Source organism: Cibotium barometz, chromosome 3 (assembly GCF_041138505.1).
Source record: "Cibotium barometz isolate CiBa-2024 chromosome 3, ASM4113850v1, whole genome shotgun sequence".
In the NCBI taxonomy this organism is placed as follows: Eukaryota; Viridiplantae; Streptophyta; class Polypodiopsida; order Cyatheales; family Cibotiaceae; genus Cibotium; species Cibotium barometz.
Window position 1 is genome coordinate 69,559,769 of NC_141048.1, and position 7,779 is coordinate 69,567,547.

Genomic DNA, 7,779 nt, shown 5'->3' on the forward strand with positions numbered 1-7,779 from the left:
AACACTCATGCCACTATATTTGATAGGAAACTAGTTAATACAATTGACAACACTCATGGCACTATATTTGGTAGGTAACTAGTCAATACAATGGATAACACTCATGGCACTTGAGATTTCTTTTTCGCAAAACCTCTTTCTATTTTTAGCTTGGCTCAAAAGTATAGCTCGCTTGGAACACTTGGATTAGCCGAAATCCAAACTTGTCACAATGGGACCAAGTACAATTGGCAGGTAGCACAGTGCAATTCCTTGTTCCAAAATTAGATCGCTAGGGCATGATATAGAAGTAGGCATGGAAAAGTAGCCTCCATGGATAGTTTCTTAGTCTAGGTTTCTTGTATGCACATGGTCTCCATTCCAGGTTCTAAGTTCATGTTCGAGTCTAGCAAGGTGCGAAGTCTCGTTTGGAGTCGATATAAGATCAAAGCAGTAGGGCCAAGTGAAATCAAGCCAAAAACTCTTTTAAGTTGTCTTAATTCCCAGCCAACACAATTGAGTATTGATAGATCTCGGACAAGTCTGTTCCAAGGTAAAACTATGTCAAATTGGCACCAAACGTGATATCAAGCTAGTCGATACTATGGATATCACTTTGTTGGAATTAGGGTGGATGGAGTCAACACATTACAAAGATGGCAAGAGACATGTTATTATATGAGAAAAACATGTCAGACTACTATTAGGTAGTAGAACCATGTAATTATGTGGTTTTCTTGATTAATCAATCCCCCAACATTGATTGATCCAAACATAACTTTGAAATAGAAGTTCACACGACAAAAGCCTAATGTGGCAAACTTGAAGATGCATATGTTATCCACATGCGTATCCATAAGTGCTAGATGAGATACGAATAAAGCTTGAGCCAAAAGCTTTGAGATTTGTGTTCATTGGAATTGATTTACAAAAGGATGTCTACAAATGCTATGATCCTACAAACAAGAAGATGTTTGTTAAGCAGAGATGGTGACTTTGATGAGATGCATGATGGTATAACAAGCATGAAGAGATGGTTGCATTAGATATGAGCCAAATGAGGCTCAACCTTTACACAAAGAAGCAAAAGAGGAGAAGATGTCTCCATGGAAAGGAGTTCTTTGCACCATCACTAGTGAGCTAAGCACTAGTGGTACTCAAGAAGAAGTGAGCCCTCAAATCAGTCAAGGGAGTGAAGATTTTGAAGAAATTCAACCTTGAAGGTCTACAATGGTAAGGCATCCTATTCAAAGATTGACCTATGACTCTTTTATGGTCAAACATTATGCTTACATGACAAAGGTAACAAAATTGGAAGAACCATGAGTGGAAAGTGGGGTTATGGATGAAGTGTTTGTTGCTTTTCAAGAGAATCAAACTTGGGATCTTGTCCCATACAAGGAGAACATGAAAGTCCATGGATGCAAATGGGTTTACATAATCAAATACAACTCGGATGGAAGTCTAAATAGGTTCAAGGAAAGACTTATGCAAAGGGATATACATAAACACATGGAATAAACCATGAAAAAACCATCTCACTCGTTTCAAAGATGGGTATGGTAAGAATTTTTATTACTTTAGGAGAAAATCAAAGATGGGTATTTCATCAAATGGATGTAAAAAAATGCATTTCTTGGTGACTTGAAGGAAGAAGTGTACATGGAAAAAACACATGCCAATTTAAAAGCTTACATCATCCAACATATGTGTGCAAGTTAAAAAAAGGTTTATATCAATTAAAGCAAAAACCTCAAGCCTGGTTTGATAGATTCTCAAATTATTTAAGAAACATTGGCTTCAACAACAATTATGTAGGCCCTTCACTTTTAGTGAAGAAGATAGAAGGAAGTAACAGTTCCTTCTATCTTCACTAAGAGTGAAGATAGAAGGACGTAGGACTATAATTTTGGTGCTTTATGTAGATGATCTTATTTTGACAAGTAATGATGAAGAAGAGAATGGTAAAGCAAAAGCATAACTTTGTGCATAGTTCAATGAAAGGCTTGGGAGAGCTTAGATATTTCCTTAGAGTGGAAATAGTCAAAGGTGAGAAAGAATATGTGCTTTTACAATGAAAGTATGTCATGGACGTGTTGGAACAATATGGTTTGACAAATTGAAAAGAAGGAAAAGATTGATATTTGAAGATGAAATCTTGTATAGACAACTTGTGGGAAATTTCGTTTATTTTATAATTACAAGGCCAGATATTGCTCATGCAGTTGAAGTGGTAAGCTAGTTTACACAAAATCCAAGGAAACTCACATGGATAAAGTGAGAAGAATCTTGGGATATTTCAAAAGCACAATGAATCATGGACTTCACTATTGGTGTGAAGATGAGTTTCAACCTCATACATATTGTGATGGGTAGGTGATTCATCAACAAGGAGAAGCACCAAAGGCATGTGTTACTAATTGGACTTTACTATTCGTGTGAAGATGAGTTTCAACCTCATACATATTGTGATGTAGATTGGGTAGGTGATCCATCAACAAGGAGAAGCACCAAAGGCATGTGTCTCAATTAGAAATGGTTTTTTTTTCTTGAACATCAAAGAAACAACCTACAGTAGCCTTAATCACTACAGAAGCAGAGTATAAGCTTCAAGATAATTAGGTTGTGAAGTTGCATGGATGGAACTATTATTTTACAAATTTGGAGATAAAGTTGAAGGAATTTGTGCCTATACACAACGACAATATGAGCTCGATACACATTGAGATACATTATCAAATTGTGAGAGAAAAGGTTATATGCTAAGAATCCTGTGTTTATGCATGTACCAAACAAATTGAGGTACACTATCACTTTGTCAGAGAAAAGGTTCAACAAGGACAAGTAGATCTATAATTTGTAAGGATTGAATAGATATCTTTACCAAAGCATTGGCAAGAGAGCACCACCTCCATTTTACAACATTGCAAACCTACTACATTTCACTAATGATGGTAGACAAGGTTTGCTGGGTTATGCCCAACACTTGGAAACAAAAGCAATGGTTGCAGAACAGTAGAGGGATTTTCTACAGACAGAGAACACTGAAATAAAAAAAACTAAATGGGTTGTATGCAGAGAAGCTTATGGCAAACAAAGAAACAATTCAAGACTTGGAGAAAAAGATTGATGCTTTAAGGAGAAAGGACACAGCACTAGGGTCACGTAAAAGAAGAAGGCAACTTTGCAACATAGAGAAAATGAAAGTTGGAAGTGGAGGAATGAAGAAATGAGTGCAGGCTATAAGGTAATGTTAACTCTTGTTTCATATATACTTCTCTTTTTAGATTAGGTTCTTTGTTTGAAACTAGACATAAGTAATCAGATTTAATGTTATTATATTTTTAGATCTTTACTTCATCCAGAGTCCAAGGTACATTTTGAAGTTGGAGTGCATTATAGTCATTTGGTACCAAAAGGAATAGTGGAAGAGATGTATCAAAAGAAGTTTCAAAAAATCAATGAGAAGCATGTGTCTTCTTTTATGAACAAGAACCAGCTCCATGCAACTTAGGTGCAAGCAATGCTGGATGAGACTGGCATCTCTCAGAAAGCATATAGTATACTGTTTAAGGCACTAGCAGAGAAATGTCAAAGTAAGAAGCATAAAGGTTCGTTACTTCCAAAACCAATGCAAGTAAAGCCTGCACGCCAACATGTGAACTCAGAGGTGTTTGAGAAGCTTGGTTCACCAGTACATATTGAAGCAACATTCGTTGCTAAAGATAGAGAGGTACTCTTTAACCAGCACAACAATATTTTCTTTAATCTTGAAGCTTTGCTTAGGTACGAAGTTCAGTTCTTTGAGATTAGTCAAGAAGAATGTGAAGGAATTCTAAAATTTGTTTTGAAACTGGATGAGTGTGAGATTTTAAAGAATATAAAAATGGAGAGGTTTACTATCACACTAATGAACAGGGCCTTAGACACATCAATTACAAAAGATGATGCAAGATATTTTACTGTTCAATCAGAGAATAACATATTACCGCTTGGATCTTTTGGTTGAGGTATCTTCTTTATCATTGAATATGACTATGTATTACGTTGAAATAATTTAAACACGAAACTTGTATTAAACATGAGCTTCTTCCTAATGACATAAGTGGATAAAGAAGACTTTGAAACTTTACATTGGGTGTTTCATCAAACTACAATTCCATCATTGATTAGTGAGCAAAGAAATGGAAGGGCCCTTCATGTGCCTAGGTTCGGTGACTATAAAGTGGAATGGCACATGGCAGGTGATTTGAAGACTCTAAAATGCATGTATAACATAAGCAAAGGTGCAAATGCAAAGAGTCCATGTCTATATTGCATGTCAAGCGCCAAGACTTTAGATCGTGAACTATGGAACAAATCTCGTGATAGGCATTTAAAAGATAAAGATTTCAAAGCAATGCTTGATATTCCTCTATATCCAGAGTGCACATATGCACATTGCATGTATGTAGAATTGTAAGAAGCTGGTATATTTGTACATATGCTTTGCATGGATGTTAAAGCCTAAAGAAGAATCTCTAAAAGCAATCAAAGCAATAAAAAAAGTGCTATCAGGCATTGGCTTGCATGGGGGGCATGTTAAAATTGAGGAGGAGGACAAGCGGTCACAAGGGGGCAGCAAAGTACCAGAAAAACCATCAATAGGTAGTGTGAAAGCCAAAAGATTTTTGTCATACTGCCTCAAAGACTGTCCAGATAAAAACAAGCAAAAGATGTTTAATCGAAGGAAAGATCTACATAATGTAGTCAAGGACATTGGAAATGAAGGTTCAATCCAAAATCGGAAGGTAGATGTGTGGATTTCACTTCACAAGATCTTTGCATTTATGGAGAAAAAGAGCTAGAGCAATAGTGAGATAGAATTATTTGAAAACATATAAGAGACTTGGAGGAAGGCATTCATTGCAAGATGGAGTAATCAACATGTAATTCATTACATGGTAAGAACTTAAAAAACTGCTGCAATCTCAATACTGTGAGACCAACTAATACATACATCTGATTTTTTTCTGTTTTGTCATTGATTGCAGCATATACTATATAATCATACACCATATTTCACAAATACATACGGTTCATTGTCAATATGGTCAACTCAAGGCATGGAGAAGTCACATTACATGGCAAGAACAGGTTACTTTAAGCACACTAGACATGGTGGAGGCAAGAATCAAGCCAATAGTCTTTTAGAGTTACATCAATGGACTTACAAGAAATTGATTCACAAAGCAAAACAAAAAGACACATTCAAGTCCTCATCATTGACATGTGCAATACAATTGATTAATAAAGAAAAGCGACAATGCGCTTGGAATCAGCCAACTGCGAGAGAGCGCCATCAGTTGTGGCGTCATTCAAGAGTCAGGGTTGGGAGAAGGTAGTCTATATGAGGTGGGCTTGATCTTCTTCAGTGGTCTTCCTTCTTCATCTTCCTTTCTCTCTTCTTCCTCTTCATCTACCTAGGAGATCTATTTTTGGCATCTGCACCATTGGAGGCAACAATTCTGACTGGCTTTTTCTTATTCTTATTAGATATCTTTTTCCATATGGATGCAATGTGTGTGGGTCTATAATTCCCGCTACAATAGCATGCACTATATATGGTAGTAGGGACATCTTAGTGCTTGGCAACCATACCCTTGACCAAACACCCGCAGTGCAAACTGTTTCTTGACAAGCACCACCTTCTCAGCATTTAAAGGCACTTCGTGTCTACCACAAAACCTAGATAGTACTTTGAATGCGAATAAAGGGAATTTTGCATTGTCTTTTTTGAGAACTCCTTGTGAAATATAATGATCTACGTATTAAAATTGTAATCATCATGACTCATGTCACTGCTTGCTGTTGTCAATTTTAAGCAAGTGTCATAAATTGCACGTACCTTGATGATTCAAATGTCTTATATATTGAGTGAGAGCAACATCCTTTTGATGACCTGTTGACTTTGAAGTGGAAGCTCCGGATGATCTTGAGCCTCCTACTCTCTTCAGGAAATCATCATCATATATAAAAACTTGGTACCAATGTTATATGTTTAATTGACACAATTGACAAAGTCCACGTAAATCAAATTCTTATTGTTTGAAAAATCTTCGGCTCTATTACCTGTTGATTTTCATCACCCTCAAGCATGGATCTTGTCCACAAAGGGATTGTGGACTTACTGTCTTCATGCACAGTAGGTGCCAAAAATTTTACCCATATCTGCCAAACCAAGATAGTCAGCAATTGCTACAGTCTCCTCCTCGGAAGGCAATTGGGTTTCATATGTCCTAGCTTCATCAAACATCTTCTTTAATATCTCCTTGCCAGGCAGGTACTCGGAGTCCTGGATTATAGAATCAGCTAGTAGATAATTGTCAACTCCTTCCTCTATCCAGCCCATGTCTGCTTCACTAAAATTTGTTAAGGTAGCCAAGCAATAGTCTTCTTCACGAATATTGAAATGTTGCATAACGTTTGTTAATAATACATAATCAGCTTGGGCTACCATAGTAAAGCTGGGCAAGGAAGGTACTGACAACTCCCCCTGTTCATTCTCATTAGAAGGTGCTGCATTGAAGTAGATAAGGGATGCATTAGCCTCAAAGGTTTCCTTTTCGACCTCTGCCCTCTCCTCTACTGGGTCTATAGCCACCTCTTCCTCAACCCCATCATCCTCGATTGGAACTTGAGTGCTTGCCAAAGTCACCGTCTCCTTGGGCTCTAAGTCCTCAGTAAGAAGATGCAAAAAACAAAGAAAACCATAACTAAATTGGAGCAGGCGACACTTCTTTGAGTGTATTGGGCATTTCTCCTCTGCTCTATTGCTGCAGCTGGGAATATTTTCGAGACAATGGCTAAGCCTCCTCTTCATGACTTTGTCTGTTGCAAAATCAGATGGATGAACATATCGTTCACCATTGGACATAACAATATTGGCAGAAACAATGTCTTCATACTCCTGCTCACGGTCACCGAGAACAATCATACAAGAATTAATGAAGTTCTCAAAAGAAAGTTCCTTGTTAAACATTGATAACAATTTCTGCAAACGCTCGTGGGCTTGTGCATTGTATAAGAACATAAACAGCTTTTTTGCACAAGACTCTTTTGCCTTATCATCTGATTCGTAGACAATGTCCAGCTCTTTTGAAGACATGCCTAAAAAAAACATTTCAATCAATTAGAACATGCACGCTTATTATACATGGGGTCAGTACCTGACGATAAGGAGATTTGGATACACATGCAAGCCCCTTATCACTTGGTACTAGCACCAAAAAAAAAGAGAGGTCAATACCAAGCGGTAGAGGGCTCACGTGGATTTTATGAGCCCATCACCGCTTGGTACTGACCCCTAAATTTAAAGAGATTTAAAGGGGTCAATAAGTTTTATTATTTTTTTAAAAGATGAAGCCTTTATATATTTAATAAAAAACATACAAGCGGCATATTTTGTATTTTAGTTGTATTTTGTAAGCTGAAATAGTCTGTCTTCCAGGCCTGAAAATTTATGGCCTATCCTAAGCTTTGACTTGAAGGCCTATAAACTTACTTGGCCTTCATGTTTACACATTAGCAACCCACTACTACTCTAGAAAATTTGATTTGAATTGAAACCTTAGTTTCCATGGTGGGGGAGGGAGGGACGGAGGGAGAGAGAGATGGGAATACCTGCAGAAAAAATTGAAACCTTAGTTTGGCGGAGGGAGGGAGGGAGAGAGAGATGGGCATACTGCAGAAAAAATTGAAAGCTTTGGCGATGGCGTTGGCAATGCAGAGGGATGACAACGTAGGTAACTCAACGCAAAT

General features: G+C 37.4%; 1 pseudogene; it reads left to right on the forward strand.

Annotated features, from left to right (window-relative positions):
- Window positions 1-3,316: 3,316 nt before the first annotated feature.
- LOC147640470 (uncharacterized) lies at window positions 3,317-4,358 on the forward strand (annotated as a pseudogene).
- The last annotated feature ends 3,421 nt before the right edge of the window (window positions 4,359-7,779 follow it).